The 16,460-nt window shown below is 46.5% G+C and overlaps 1 long non-coding RNA gene across 1 annotated transcript; it reads right to left on the reverse strand.

Moving 5' to 3' along the window:
• LOC142572929 (uncharacterized) lies at positions 1 to 13,851 on the reverse strand. Its single transcript, XR_012826170.1, has 3 exons — positions 13,468 to 13,851; positions 2,434 to 2,731; positions 1 to 209 (listed from the first exon to the last, which is right to left on the reverse strand). It is a non-coding gene; the product is annotated as an uncharacterized LOC142572929 (long non-coding RNA).
• Between the last annotated feature and the right edge of the window lie 2,609 nt (positions 13,852 to 16,460).

Raw genomic sequence — 16,460 nt, forward strand, 5'->3', positions numbered from 1 at the left:
TGGCGTAAGAATGTTCTATAGACACCAATACCTACCGACGCCAAGGCCTTCCGACAGGGAAAGGGACTGACGTGCTATTGCCTATTGCGCCTCCAGCTCTCCTCGCTGGCAAGCCTGCTGGAGTTCCGAGATGCAACTGGTGGATCGCCACATTGTGAGCGCCCGCTTGGAATCTGGCATCTTTGCTGAGGACTCCCACCTGGCCACTTCTGCACATGATGGAGTCTACATCATCATCATCATCATCATCATCATCATCATCATCATCATCATCATCAGCCTGGTTACGCCCACAGCAGGGCAAAGGCCTCTCTCATACTTCACCAACTGCCCCGGTCCTGTACTAATTGTGGCCATGTTGTCCCTTGCAAATTTCTTAATATCATCCGCCCACCTAACTTTCTGCCGCCCCCTTCTACGCTCGCCTTCCATTGGAATCCAGTTCTTAACCCTTAATGACCATCGCTTATCTTCCCCCCCTCATTACATGTCCTGCCCATGCCCATTTCTTTTTCTTGATTTCAACTAAGATTTCATTAACTCGCGTTTGTTCCGTCACCCAATCTGCTCTTTTCTTATCCCTTAACATTACACCAATCATTCTTCTTTCCGTAGCTCGTTGCATCGTCCTCTGTTAGGAATCTACTACCCCTCATACTAACTCTTCCTCTATCCACTTTCACTACCCACTCCCTCTTCCCTGACGACGCTGCACCATGGTGCCTCAAAGGTTGCAGAATTATGCGTCACTTCCTACTATATATAACTATCGCCATCAACTCATAGCGGGTCGTTGACACCTCTGGTAGCCGCACTTAAGCAACATCAATTCATGCAGCCACCTCTGTGCATAACATGTCAGCGGTTCCCTGAGCAACGCTCTGTTAAAACACTCTATTACAACACTTTCCTTTCTCCGTCCCGCGCAGGGGTCCCTTGAGCACGCTGAACTCTTGAGATTATACATTTATTTTTCTGCTGTGATTGAAGACTTAGCTGTCGGATTCTGTAATGAAGGCGTTGTGGGTTGTTTTTTTTTTCTTTTTGGAAACTGCCCATAGTAACTGTTTGCAAAACGGGATCACGGCAAATATTATGTTTGCCATAGGTATCCTGTTTGGAGCACCTCGGACGGGAGAGTACACGGTGCGATCTTGTTAGCGGAAACATTCTGAACTGAAGCTATCGTTACTTCTCTCTACACTGTAAAGAAAATTTGACTGCTATCAACTGCGCAGGTGTACAATGACGTCACCACGCCGCGCTCCCACAATCTGCGGGAAGCTGTGCCACAGCATAAAATTACGATGGTCTATCTATTACGCCACGGACGCATGCCTAAAATGCGGAATGTACAATCCTACGAGTTTTCCACGCGCAAATTAGCGTTTTGAGACTCCCGGGGCGTTGGGAGCGTCGTAGAGCAGCAATTATAAGAGCTGACTGCTCTTATAATTCTAGCGGAAGACGAGTTACGGGACGCATTCATCACCGAAATTCAGTCCGCGTCCCTCACAGTAACTGCGGCATTGTGGCATGTTGCTACAGGGCCAAGCACGTCGCATGCTGCGGTTGAGTGCTGTTTCAATGCTGTATGAATCCCCCACTTTATCTGCATGATCCACCATGCTGGCTGAAGGACGCGTTCGTCATTGAAATTTGCAGCACGTCTTTCGTCGTAATGCGCCATATTGCCATGCTGGCTGAAACTTTCGACGATTCCAGATTGCATGGCAGGTGGATAATTTGCAAATTCCACAATATGAATGTGCTTACTTCGCCCTTTCTTCCTTCAGGATGACTAAGGTTGGGTGATATCAGCACGTCAGCTAATTAACAAAAATCATTAAGTAGTTCAACAGGTACGTTGGAAATGTATCGATACAGGATCGCGCCAGGGGAAACGGAAGCGAGTATATTAGATTTAAAAGAGCTGCTGGTTGCTGTTTACCACCAGAACCGCTCAAACTCATATCTCACGTTGAAGGTTGAAAACGTAAAGTACGACATCACAACAAATAATACTTCATAGATGTGTGCGAATATTGGAAACTATGCATCAACAACAGTGAAGCCGTACAGGCGATCTCTGTTACCACTCGGAAGTATGCTGCGTTTAATGGCTAGTAGTGCGGGCATCAACTCAGAATGGCTCAACCCAAGGTGGACGAAGATTCGTTAAAAAGAAATTGAGAACACCAATGCCCTGAGGAGGGCAAAATTTTCTTCTCAACTGCCGAGGTTTCCGAGAAACCCGCAAGGAGTCTATTTTCTTACTGTGGTATTGGTGGATGACAATTTTCCTTCCATGAATCGTCGTTCACCTTGCGGACTTCCGCGGAGTAGAAGTGCCAAGTGGGCAGCATATGCCACAAGACTAACGCTGTGGTTGATAGTGTGTCTCTGTTTCTGTATATATAAAATTTGACTCACAGTACTTGTCGCCGATGGAACGCTGATGAACCAGCACATCTCCCGGTCGCAGATGAAGTGATGCAGGACCTGCCTTGCCTGGTGGAGGGAGAACCCGCGAGACAGCCGGCTGCAGTACCGAAACGGGGCCGCCTTGAGCGAAGTCCCGGGGTCATCCTGCGGTAGCTTGCGCCAGGAACCACGAAAGCCTCCACACCACCGTTGAGGCTGTCTTCTGGGCAGATGGTCCCGGCCTGAGATGGCAGCCTCGGGGCAGCGACGTTGCCTCCACGGTAGTCTCGGTGTGCCTTCCGAACGACTGCGCGTGGAAGCGTGATTCTAGCTGATGCGTTTCTCGAGCGTCTAGTGTTCGAGCATGTTCGCGTGGCAACGCGCTCGAACGCGGCCAGCTCCTGCTTCCTCTTTTTCGCTCCATCTCTGAATTGCTCGTGCAGCGTTTTTGGCCAAAGATGAATACCTACAAAATCTTGAGAACGAACAGCCTTCTGGGCGTTGAACTTCTTGTGCTATACAGCATACTGTGCCCTGAAGATGTTGGTAATGAACTTGCGTTCCGTCAAAGAAAAGGGAGAAAGGTGGAGGATCACATTTTCAGTAATTCGTTGTTGCAGTATTATATGAAACTGGCTTGCATGCTTTAAGTGCATTGTCACATTAGGCCGTGTAACATTCAAAAAAGCGTAAGAGTTAAGGTGTAGATCATTAGACGAACAAAAAACGTTTAAAAGTGATTTGTTTCTCGTTAGCAACTATGGGTCCGTTTAAATCTATATATGGCGTTTACATGGCATTTTTCCTTTTCTATTGCGTCCTTATTTTCTCACTTGCTGTTTCACCCACGTAGAAACAATAAGAACATGACCCGAACGATGGAATACACAGTTGTGTTCAGGCTATACTTGCTTCTTGATCGCGGATGCGAAGCTGCACTGCATAGCTTTAGCATGGCGCACATGAAAAGAAAAAAATCACACGAACAACATAATTTGTAAACAACAAGTTTAGTTTTAGAAGACAAGTGTAGAAACAAAGAACAAGAAGAAACTAATTATTTATATTGCCCTAGATATGACTCAGAGCGCCTGTTAGTCATGCCGCTTCGAAGAACGAGAGCCTTTTCGACCAAGTGCTGCAGAAATTCTTCCGCTATGTCAGGCAGGCGGCCGACAAGGCGTAACGAAGCCAGCTCAAGCCAAGTCTGGGCGTCATCCTGGTGCAGCTTGCGAGCGAGAATCGCGAACACCAGCGGCGTACCGCGGATTTAGCACGCTGAGAAGGTCGTCAGAGCCTGCCTCGCCTATACCTCGGAGAAGCCACACTGTCGCGGCCGTCTTCTCGGTGCACCGACTAGAGCGAGAAAGCGGCGTTCCAACGACTGCGCGTGGGAGTGTGTGGTAGCAGATCATGTCATCCTACGGGGATGTAATTCTACCTCTCAGCCCCTTTACCCATGGTACAGCACTGGGGAATAGTTATGCAGAGCTTCACCGCACCAGCAGCTGCCGTAATAGGCTAACGCCAGCTAAGCGTCTGATAATATTGCTGATTTCCTTAAATTTAACATACCCACAATGGGGTTCGGTCCAGCAGAGGGTGATGCATTTAATGTAAACAATATATTAGGAAGCTCGAGGCGCTATCTGCGTGCAGCATTGAATAAACGGGAATGCAGTAAACTTCGGAATATTGCACGACAAATTTTAAGGATGGGTAAGGAGGATATTACGAAGGAACTGACTATAATGAGGTGGCCCTTCACTATAGTCGTAACACTATATTGGCGAGTAACCGCAGCCGACGCGGGACCTGTGTAAGACTAAACGTGTCCATCTGATTTGATGGCGCCGCTGAAAAGCGTAGGCCCACGAGTACGGAGCCCATGATTGAAATCTCTTCGTGACGAGCTTTTATAGGGTTGCTGCATTACTTCTTTTTCTTTTAGTTCGGCTTCTGCTATACGTTTTCCTTTGTACTTTGCTTCACCAGCACGCCTGAGTCAAAGAACTCCTTCCAAGTGGAGCGGAGCGACACGTTTCCTACCTCATAAAAAGTGGGTTGGGGTGTTAGTGAGAGCAGCATTCCGGGCTAAGTTGGTAAACCTGTACTCAAATATTAGTGGGCAAGAAAGACAGGGACGTAAGGGAAGAAGACACACCAAGGGCAAATTTCTAACTAAATTTATTGTTCCACTGAATCGCTTTCACCGATTCAGTCGTACTATATTGTAGTGGTAGAATACATTGTGCACCTACATTGATTTATTCAGTGGTACAATAAATTTAGTTGAAAGTTAGCACTTAGTGTGTCTTTTTCTCTTACATCCATGTCTTGCTTGTTGCGCAATAATACTTTAGTAAGGAGGTGTTAGGTTTAGATGCCACTTTAGCTGCCGCAGACCTAGGATAATGCCGCGCTTTTACGCCGCTGCTGCAGGCCCATGTAGTGCTAAGAGAGCACTACAAGAAATGAGCTAATGTAACCGTCTCAAAACAGAAGTGAGAGATCACTTCTATGCAAGAAAAAATTTAATGTGGGATGCCACATTGCAATCTCGTAAATGAAACGTCATATTGACGTGATTGACATCGTTGAGAATTCCGGGTAAATTGAAGATGCAGGAAGTCCGAATTTAATAAGACGGCTTGTTTTTTAGATGTTTCACGGCCTTTCAAGGGAAGCTACGGGAAAGAGTCTACTATTTTATTGAAGTACGAACCACAGTGACCCAGCCTGTGCTCCCAGTAAGTTCTGCACAAAGACAGCGAATCCCAGAATGTTGGATACCGACACGTTTTATGGCAACTTGCGGAGGGCAGGGATGATGGCCAATAATAATTCTTGAAAAGTGGGTCGTAAGATCAGGCAATTCTAAAGAGCTGCCATCGTCCTATCTCGTCGTATATGGGAGCACCAGTTATCTTTCGTTGTGCCTACACTTTACTTTACTATTCTTCGCTAAGCATGCATCATACATCGCCTTTGTCCTTATGACATCGCTGCACTCAGGTCCATTCCCATCCACTGATTTAAACATTATATATCGGCACAGCTTGTGGGCGGTGCAACGCAGAGCGAGATAATAAAACTCTGACCTCCAATGCGTAAGCACATATGGAAGAGAAATGTCTCGTTGAATAGGACATGAAGGACAACCAAACCCATCGCACTTTCTCGTATAGCTTTTATTAACAGGTTGACTAGAGCTTAGTTTAAAGATTTTCCAACAAGTGACGCTGAATGCTGCATTTCTTTTCAGTTCGACAACCCATGAACAATAGGCGAAACCTGCTTTCATACGAAGATGTCCCGGTAATACCACAAACCACTGCAGCCTGATTTCCTGATATCCGCGCCCTTCTTGCCAAAAAGAAAAATCGCATTTCCCTATCACACAATTTTTGCACCGACTGTAAAATGAGGTCGCCGCAAGTCTGTGTGCACAACAGTCTCGCACAGAAAGGTCCCTGTTCTTGTCCACAAGTACGTCTGAAAAGTCGTGTACGCAAATATGCGCATGAATTCAACTCAGAGGAGGCCGGATCATTTCATTGGCATATAATGAACCTACACGAAGGCTCTTTGTAAGGGACCGTCTAACGTTTGTTAATATTTGTTTCGAAAGTCGCTATCTCAAAATGTCAGTTGTCCCCAGCAACCAAACCTTCCAGATCTCTTTGCAATTATAACTCAGAATTGTAAGTTATAATAAATAACAATATTAACACTTGGATTCAACTGTACATATAGCGTGAGTATACATGAGAGATTACGGTACAATTTAGAGTAGATGCGAACGATCGTTTTAAGGGGGGGAACGCAACACGATTAGCTTCGTACGAATCGGCTGCGGTTCGCAATGTGCGCGCTTATAAGAGATTGATCTACAGCAATATCCTTTTCAGGCGTTTGGCTTTTGTTAATGGTTGTTTGGAAGGTCTCTAGCAGAAAGCAAATATAGCCAAACCTTCCGAAACTCTCCGAAACGAATAAATTATAAGGGGGAAATTCAAATAATAAATAGTAATGAAAATATTAATGCATAATTCGAGAGATGCGTAGCTGACAAAGTGAATATGTGCACCTAGATAGGCTAGATTGCGGAATAGGCGTCAACCATAGTTGCTACTGATAAATCAAAAGCAGTGTCTGGCTTTTGTTGATGGTTGTTTGGAAGGTCGCGAGGTGAAATAACATGATAGCAAACGTTCCTGAACTTTTAGGCAAGCCTACCGGAACTCTTTCGCAAACCTTCCAGAACTCTTTCAAACGAATCAATTATGACGCAGCAATTGAAATCGATAAATAATAACAGAAATAGTGACGCATAAATTGATAGATACATAGCGTACAAAATTATTATGTACGCTTAAATTGTCTAGATTCCGAAATACGCGGGAACAGAAGTCGCTACTGATAAATCTCCAGCTATATCTCGTCTTTGTTGATGGTTCTTTGGAACGTCGCTACATTAAAAACCATGTCGGCAAACCTTCCGGAACTATTAGGAAAGCCTACCGGAACTCTTCATAACGAATCACTTACAACACAGAAATTAAACAAGCAATATCAACGAAAAAAATTTACGCATAAGCCAAGAAATAAGTACCCGACGAAATGAATATGCGTGCATAAATATTCTACAATCCGAAATTGGCGCGAGATATGGTCGCGAGATATAAACACACAAGTCACGCATGAATATGGCGCCAACAAAGCAAGGGCGTGAAGAACTGCGTCCTACAGTTCGACCCTTTAAACACACGATCTCGCGGCACGGCAGGCACAGATGACAGCGTGGCCTAAGCACACCTGATGCATGGTCGAATTCAGGCCGTGGAGCCCCGTGGCCACGGAAGCCTGTGCGCTCTCCACTGTGGCTTCCGTGGCCGACGACCGGCTGGCCTCGTCCTTGTACCTTGGCTCGACTCGGTGGCTTCTCTGCGTGGCCCTCCGTGGTATAGGCGACATCGGACGCATGCGCGAACACAGCCATGGAAAACCCGGTGGCCGAGTCAGCTCCTCTAGGCAGATGGCATCTCTCCATGTCTCGCTGGTGAGCCAAGGGCTGATGTGTTCCCCGGCTGCAGTTTCGCGGCGATCGTGAACTGCGAAATGAAGGCAGTGTCTCGAATACCCTGGGGACTACTTTGCTGCACAGAAGGTGGCATTTCAAAGCATTCGCGAAGAACTACTTGGACAACCTTAGAGGACCGCGACCTTTTCGCAGTATGTTGTACGTTCCCGGTAAAGGGCGGTGTTTTCGAAAGATAATTGTGAATTACAGTTGTTTAGGCGTGCACTGGTGAGAACCTAGTCGGTGCAAAACCGACCTAATAGAAGTAAGCTTATTATCATAAAGTGAGAACAAAGTTGATTGACCGGAGTTATTTCATATATGAAATGCAAATTTTCGAGCGTTTAAAGAAGCAACGAAGAGACGTCACCATTGCGTAAACTCCAGAGACACTATCAAGTGTCGTTTTAACGAAAATTGAGCAAGTGGTGCTGCCTTCTAATAACTGACAAATTATTGTAGCTATTGCCATGAAGAACGTGGAAGCTGCGTAAGAAGTGTGAAAGGGCTTTCCTGTTTTCGGCAATTTGCTTAACACGCGTGGGGTGCACGTGGTGTCATAAAGAGGGCGGAAAATAAAACATGTTGCCACTTTCATTCAGACTGTATCGATGAAAATGTGTACTCTATACAACCACTCGATAAGAGGTGGGCTTTGAAATTTTGCGAACCCGCAGAGGTAAGCCGACAGCGTGTAGCGGTGGCGTAAAGGTACAGCATCCGCCTCGCGTGCAAGATGACCGCGGTTCGAATCCCAGTGCCGTGCAATTGTCCCCCAGATTTAAAAAAATCCGCGTGTCGATAAGATTGCATAAACAGGCCTGGAGTGCGGCCTGATCCCGGTGACCACAACCGTTAACGCACTCCCTCACCAGAGCAGGATTGGCCACCCTGGTGCAGCACTTGGCCACAACCTCCTATATGAATACAACAATTAAAAACCGGCCCTCAATCCCCAGCAGGTGCGAAGCAACTGACCACGGCGGCGGTCAGACGTGTGACGCAGCAGAGGGTGCTAAGAATCCCTGGGTCCGGACAGGCCGCTATTGGAATCTGAACCTGGCAACGTTTAACGCTAGAACGCTATCTACTGAGGCGAGTCTAGCAGTGCTATTGGCGGAATCAGAGGGCAGTAAATGGGATATAATAGGGCTCGGTGAAGTTAGGAGGACAAATGAAACATACTAAAAAGAGGGGCACGTCCTGTGCTACCGGGGCCTAGCGGAGAGACGAGAACTAGGAGTCGGATTCCTGATGAATAAGACTATAGCTGGTAACATACAGGAATTCTATGGCATTGATGAGAGGGTCACTGAGTAAGCGGTAAGAGGGAAAATAGAGGAATTCCAGATAAAGCTACAGAACAGGTATACGGCTTTAACTCAGGAAGAGGACCTTAGTGTTGAAGCAAGGAACGATAATCTTGTGGGCATCATTAATGGGTCTGCAATAGAAGTCGGTGGTAACTCCGTTAGACAGGATACCAGTAAGCTATCGCAGGAGACGAAAGATCTGATCAAGAAACGACAATGTATGAAAGCCACTAACCCTACAGCTAGAATAGAACTGGCAGAACTTTCGAAGTTAATCAACAAGCGTAAGACAGCTGACATAAGGAAGTATAGTATGGATAGAATTGGACACGCTCTCAGGAACGGATGCAGCTTAAAGCAGTGAAGAAGAAACTAGGAATTGGCAAGAATCAGATGTATGCGTTAAGAGACCATAGCTGGCAATATCATTTCTAATATGGATGGGATAGTCCAAGTGGCTGAGGAGTTCTATAGAGATTTATGCAGTACCAGTGGGACCCGTGACGATAATGGAAGAAATAACAGTCTAGAGGAACTTCAAATCCCAAAGATAACGCCGGTAGAAGTAAAGAAAACAATGGGAGCTATGCAAAGGAGGAAGGCAGCTGGGGAGGATCAGGTAACAGCAGATTTGCTGAAGGATGGTGCGCAGATTATTCTAGAAAAACTGGTCAACTTGTATACGGTACGCTTCCTGACCTCGAGCGTACCAGAATCTTGGAAGAACGCTAACATAATCCTAATCCATAAGAAAGGTGACACCGAAGACTTGAAAAATTATGGACCGATCAGCGTACTGTCCGTGGCCCACAAAGTATTTACTAAGGTAATCGCAAATAGAATAAGAAAACCTTAGACTTCTGTCAACCAAAGGACGAGGCAGGATTCCGTAAAGGCTACCCAAGAATAGACTATATTCACACTATCAATCAGGTGATGGAGAAATGTGTGGAATATAACCAACCCTTATATATAGCTTTCATTGATTACGAGAAACCGTCTGATTCAGTCGAAACCTCAGCAGTCATGGAGGCATTACTGAATCAGGGTGTAGATGAGTCGTATGTAAAATAGTGAAAGATATCTATAGCGACTCCACAGTCGCCGTGTTCAGCCATAAAGAAGGCAACAAAATCCCAATAAAGAAATGTGTCAGGCAGGGAGATACGATGTTTCCAATTTTATTCACAGCGTCTTTACTGAAGGTATTCCGAGGCCTGGATAGGGAAGAGTTTGGGATAAAAGTTTATGGAGAATACCTTAGTAACTTGTGATTCGCTGATGGTATTGCCTTGCTTTGGAACTCAGGGGATCAATTGCAATGCATGGTCACTGACTTGGAAAAGCAAAGCAGAAGGGTGGGTCTAAAAATTTTTCTGCATTAAACTAAAGTAATGTTTAACTCGTCTCGGAAGAGAAGAGCAGATTACGATAGGTAGCGAGGCACTGGAAGTGATAAGGGAATACATCTACTTAATGCAGGTAGTGACCGTGGATGCGGATCATGAGACTGAAATAATCAGAATAAGAATGGGCTGGGGTGCGTTTGGCAGGCATTCTCAGATCATGAACAGCAGGTTGCCATTATCCCTTAAGAGAAAATTGTATATAAGCTGTGTACTACCAGTACCCACATATGGGGCAGAAAACTGGAGGCTTGCGAAAAGGGTTTTACCTAAATTGAGGACGACGCAACGAGCTATGGAAAGAAGAATGATGGGTGTAACGTTAAGGGATAAGAAAAGAGTAGATTGGGTGAAGGAACTTACGCGAGTTAATGACATCTTAGTTAAAATCGAGAAAAAAATTGGGCATGGGCAGGACATGTATTGAGGAGGGAAGATAACCGGTGGTTATTAAGTGTTAGGGACTGGATTCCAAGAGAAGCGTAGGACTGGGTGGCAGAAAGTTAGGTGGGCGGATGAGATTAAGAAGTTTGCAAGGACGGCATGGCCACAATTAATAGATGACCGGGGTAGTTGCAGGTGTATGGGAGAGGCCTTTGCCCTGCAGTGGGCGTAACCAGGCTGCTGCTGCTGCTGCTGCTGCTGCTGCTGCTGCTGCTGCTGCTGCTGCTGCTGCTGCTGATGATGATGATGATGATGATGATGATGAGATAAGCCGACATAAGCACCTTCATGCGGGCACGCCTTCCAGGGACCATCAATTACACGGAGTAAGGCGTTAGTTGAGAATTTTCTCGGGAATTCTTTAGGTGCGAGCGTGAGCTAGTGCACTCATCTTTACGGGAAGGCGGGAAAGTGTGTCTTCGACCAAGCGAGGTTAAATGATAAACTTTCGATTCAAGTCGTTTTGTGTTACCGCTATCGTTTCTTACAGCAGTGGCATCACATCTGACGGTTGAAAAATAATGAGGAAAAATTGCGGCTGTACGAAAAACATACGCGCCCTTACTGCGCTTACAACCTCTGGTCAGGCCCAAACCAACTCACGATACGCATAGTACCCTGCAGGCCACTGCGCAAAAAAAATAATACTCAATGCACCCTGAAGAAATTTGAGAGACCGCTTCTTAAGGAAAAACTACACGACTATCTGCAAGTGTAGATTGATCGCCCCCAGGCGCGTGCAGGGAAATCACTCAGTGCGGCAGTCATTCCAGCTCTTTAGAGCATGGAAGAGCAACGCGCGAAGCAACAGCTGTCATCCACTGGTGACGTTTGTTAACATCATGTGCACAGCGCCACGAAAATGTTCGGTGATGTGCGATTCCTGCGCGGCTTTCAGTTGCATGCGGGGGAAGGAACAGTGGTGTACGGGTCTTGCATGACATAGGCGGGAAGCTCACCCCACTCGCGCTCAGTGGACTGATTTCCATGGATCCCCAGAGGCGGAAAACAATTTCATCGGAACGAATCTGCGGAAAACTTGCAGCAGGCGCCCGCCATCGATCATCCAGCTGCCTGCTGATAAGCCTATATATGATTAGTCTTTTAGTGATGCACAACGCACGAAAACCCGCGAATAGCGTGCAGACAGGCGCTGGCCAAAACATTTCACGGAAGCATTGCACAGGGTTCATACGGTTGTGTGTTCGACGTGTTTGCATGGGCAAAACAGCACATGCAACTCCTGAACCTCGCCTATTCGAGCTTATGCATGTACTGTTTTGAAGTGGAGATCCTCGGAAAGTTAGTACTGCGGCGCAGAGCATTCTCATCTTAGCGGAAGGAACTGAGGGAAAACCGACAACTGAACGGCTCACGTGTGCGGTTATAGGGCATATGCGAACTGCGAGAGCTCTAATCACAAAATGTAGACTGTGTCCCAAATAACGTTAATCGAGCGGTTGAACAAATATATATATATATATATATATATATATATATATATATATATATATATATATATATATATAATCAAGAACACGGTGCTAGATACAATTGAAAGACCGACGGCGTTTGGCTGCTGCAGCGGTCTGACGGCCGAATACCGCACATCTAAAATTCTTACTGTGAACTTCGTTTACCGAATTATTTTTCTCATTGAAGAGCTTGGCCAACGTCAGCTCGGACACTTTATGTAGTGATGAAACGAGCATAAATGCAGCAAGCATGTCAATTTGTTTGAAATATGAAATCACCTCAGCCGTGCGACTTCCTGAGTACTAGTATACTCCGTTAAAAGTGCAGTCTGTTCACACGTGGCAATATTTGGACGACCGTGATACCGCGACTACGCAGTCACATGCACTTTTTTTATGTTTTGTGGAGTTCTTTCATAAGCGCGGATAAATCGGTTCCGCATTCGGCCAGCAACCTAATTCACCGGAAACGCACGTTTCCTAACGCACTTCTTAGTTTTCTTCCGGGAAGTATTCCTCTAACTTTCTTTATGCATACACTAGCAAATTGGATCTATACTAGCTCATTATGCAATTACCGAGATGTAAAAAAAATGTTTGCCCTTAGAATGCCAATTTTCCTGGCTTTATTCGTGGCATCTTAAGGCACACCCTACACTGGCTACCTGTAGCTGGGACGTCTTTGTAGTAGGCAGTTCTTTCGAGATTTTGTGTGCGACATACGGTTTGCTAATTTATCAATCCTTGTTGTTACCTTTATTACACCCTTTCCTTCTCCATCTCCTGAAGCCCGCCGTTAGACCGTAAGGTGTGCTTCTCGACCATTACCGCCCGGCCAGCAAAAATTTTCTTCACTTCCGCTATTACACCATCAGTATAATGAAACAGCTAGTTAGCACCATTACTATTACTAGGCCAAGGTGGTCCTAGTCACGTCCCTCTGTGGTTCTTCGCATTGGACATGGGGGAAACCCAATCCTCAGGCGCCACCTCTCTGAGCACACAGGTGTCCTCATCTGCTTCTCTGCACGGTCACCAGTTGGCGACTTGGTGCGGAGTTTATCAATGTAATGGCTAAATAGATAGCGTCTATTTCTTGATACTTTCCGACCCACACGCCAGAGTCCCGTCATCTGAATACCGCAATCAACCGCTCTTCAAGCGCCAGCGCTCCATCGTAGCAATATAGCCTAAAGCTATGATGCTGCAAATGTTCTATCTAAGGTAATCTATATGTTATAACTATTAGGATATTTCAAAGAAACCTGTCCCTTACTGGCAGTCCATATCATGCAATTGTGAGGAGAAGAAATTCAGATTACCTGTAACCTTGTAAACGGAGAATCCACGGGGTGGCTGATGGTGCAAGAAGCCTGGTAGTCCACAACACGCTGCACGAAAGAGCCGAAGCACAGAGAACGGCGCCACTCGAGCGTCTCTCTGAAACGAGAACCGGAAGACGGATACTGCGGGATCTTGGCCTCGAGCCGAGGGAAGGCAAGCAGCAGGAAGACGTACCTATACCGGATAGCATCAACAGAAAGCTCAGGGTCTACCCGATCCCGAGGAACGTGAACCCTGAGCACAACAAGGAGCTGAGGTTGGCGAGGGCCAGGGCTCTCGTAGACCTCCACGCCAGAGAAGAAGGCGCCGTCTACGTGGAGACGGCGGAGTATCGAGGGAGCAGCGACGCATACGTGGTGGTGGCTGTCGGGGCAACGACGGGTGCAACGAAGACCGCGACGAGCATCCGGACTCGGGAGGCGCACCGGGCGGAGTAGGTGGCCATCGCCTTGGCCGTCTCCGACTCCGGATGCACTACAGTGTTGTGTGACTAGAACGGCAGTGAAGAACTGCGCCAAGGGTAGGGAATGTAGTGAGGCCGCGCGCATACTGCGCAAGGCCGAAGACATCGGACGCAAAAGCGCTGTGGTAATCAAGTGGTTTCCGGCTCACATGGGCAGTGACGTGTCGGAACGCGGCAACGTGAACCACAACGAGACGGCCAAAACGGCCGCGCGAGGACTAACCAACCGCGCAGCTTCAAGCACCGCCGACTCGGAGTGTTGGTCGCGGTGCAGTGCCAAGGACAAGATGACCACCTTCAACGAAATAGTGAAGTTGTACAGACTTAACAGACAGACTATGCCGCCACCTCACCCGGGGCTTACCCGGAAGGAGGCAGTGTTATACAGGCAATTACAGACGGGGTCCCTGCTCCCCCCGGTGCTAGCTATAGCACGTGTGTCCGAGCGTGTACGCGAGTGACGTGTGTAGACTGTGCGCGAAGGAGAGAGCCACCGTGGACGGAACGGAAAATGTTTCTGATAACACGTGCTAAAGGTGTCTATGCTCATACGCGGTGTCAGCTCATTGGGAATAATAAACACAACAGCAGTCAACTTTACACAGTTCTTCCGAAAACGGTCAAGGTTATCGCTGGTGATGGTTTGAAATATAGGAAGACATTTATTTTTATTTTTTGAGTTACGTTTGCAGCTAAAAAAATTCGCATGTAGTCGCTGATGTGATACGAAAGAACACCAGATTTGATATCAGCCTGACCGCAAATCGTGATGAACAATTCAAGGCATGTTGAAGTATCAGAAGCGACTCTAGTAGGAGAACGTATGACATTACGGCAGGCAAAAGAGTGCATCAATAGCTCAAAACCATGCCTCAGGACAGTGTTAACACAAAGATCTATATTAAAGTCACCACCGATGATGATATTGTACTGGAAAACAGAAGTGTGTTCAAGAAGCCTTTGAAGGAAGAGCAAAAAACAATCGGAATTTCCATTAGGTGGACGATAAAAAACAGAGTAAATTGTACGCGCGTGAAGGATTGACTTCACTTCATAATCATTAGTGACACAGGAAAAATTCTCAACACACTTCACGTTGAGGCAGTTTCGCACTAGCATGCAGACACCACTGCCACGTGAAGCAGTTTTGGATCGAATAAACTAATCATAGTTCGGGAGCTGTCAGGGAAACTAGCTATGGTGGTACCAAGTTTCTGACACCACAACAAAATCAAACTCCAGATCCAGGCTGCTAAACATGGCGTCAAGTTCAGCTGTCTTGTTTCTCGCCGACTGATCATGCTTGGCAAGGTTCACAAGGACATCATCGTACTTCTCCGATAGCAGCTTTAGTGATGCATCGATTTCACTAACAGTTGCTTGAGTGGGAGCAGCTCATCAAGTTTTTTGTTATTTTCCAGGAGCATGGTGGCGATCGAGGCATCCTGCACCTTACAAACGGCGAAGCTTACCTTACTACTGCGGCACGAAGGGCAGCGCTAAGACTTCCTAAATTCAACATCATTGTACCCAAATTTTTTCTTGGTTACTCCCGTACAATTATGACTGATGTGAAATTGATCCGAGCATTCGCAGCAAAGCAGATAGTCATCATTTAGCTTAATGGCCACATCACATTCGTCACAAACAGAATCAGACATTCTGACGGACGTACTCGAGGGTGGTTGGTTCAAGTGATGCGGTAACAAGTGAACAATATAGACAGGAAACTAGAACAATAGGCAGCAGCAGTGGCAGACTATCCTTAGTCGGCTAACTAAAACAGGGACGGCAATCACCAACCTGTAACTACAGAAGAAAATCCTCGATTAGACGAGTGTCCGCTCGCCGCCACTGCAGCAGCGAAGTGAGGAGGTCATTGGAGTGAAGCCCGTATTTGTAGACGACGGTGGCGCCTTTCACTTCCGTTGCCGTGACGTGGCTATCTGCGGTGAGCAGACACCAGCAGCTGGATCCGTAGGTGGGCTGGGCCTTGGTGCGCTCGAAATCCAATTTGCACACGTGCAGTGTGCGGCGTAGGGGAGTTCCGGGCTGCTGATATCTTCAACACGATGCGATGACTGCGCACTGTAACGGCAGTAGAAAATCATCGATTAGACGAGTGTCCGCTCGCCGCCACTGCTGCTGCAAAAATGGTAATGATTTCGCAATCTTAATGATTTAACAGTGAATGACGAGCAAGATATAAATTATTGATTATTGCACCAATGATTATTTTTTTTAGCCCAAATGGAACTGCATATGGTAAGGCATACATTCATGAATACGACGTGCAGAAACGAGGCGCGACTAGAATGGATAACTTGGGAAGTCAATACTACGAGCTGTAGACATGTACAGCCCCCTTGATATTAGTTATAGGTATCCACTCAGGGGTATTCTGCGAGTTCGTGAATTATAAGCCTAGATAAATTTTTTTTTCAGCGAGAATCAATAACAGGACTACAAGGAATGATCTGTTGTCTCTTGTTGATTACAAAAGTGACG

This window comes from Dermacentor variabilis, chromosome 2 (assembly GCF_050947875.1).
Source record: "Dermacentor variabilis isolate Ectoservices chromosome 2, ASM5094787v1, whole genome shotgun sequence".
Classification (NCBI taxonomy): Eukaryota; Metazoa; Arthropoda; class Arachnida; order Ixodida; family Ixodidae; genus Dermacentor; species Dermacentor variabilis.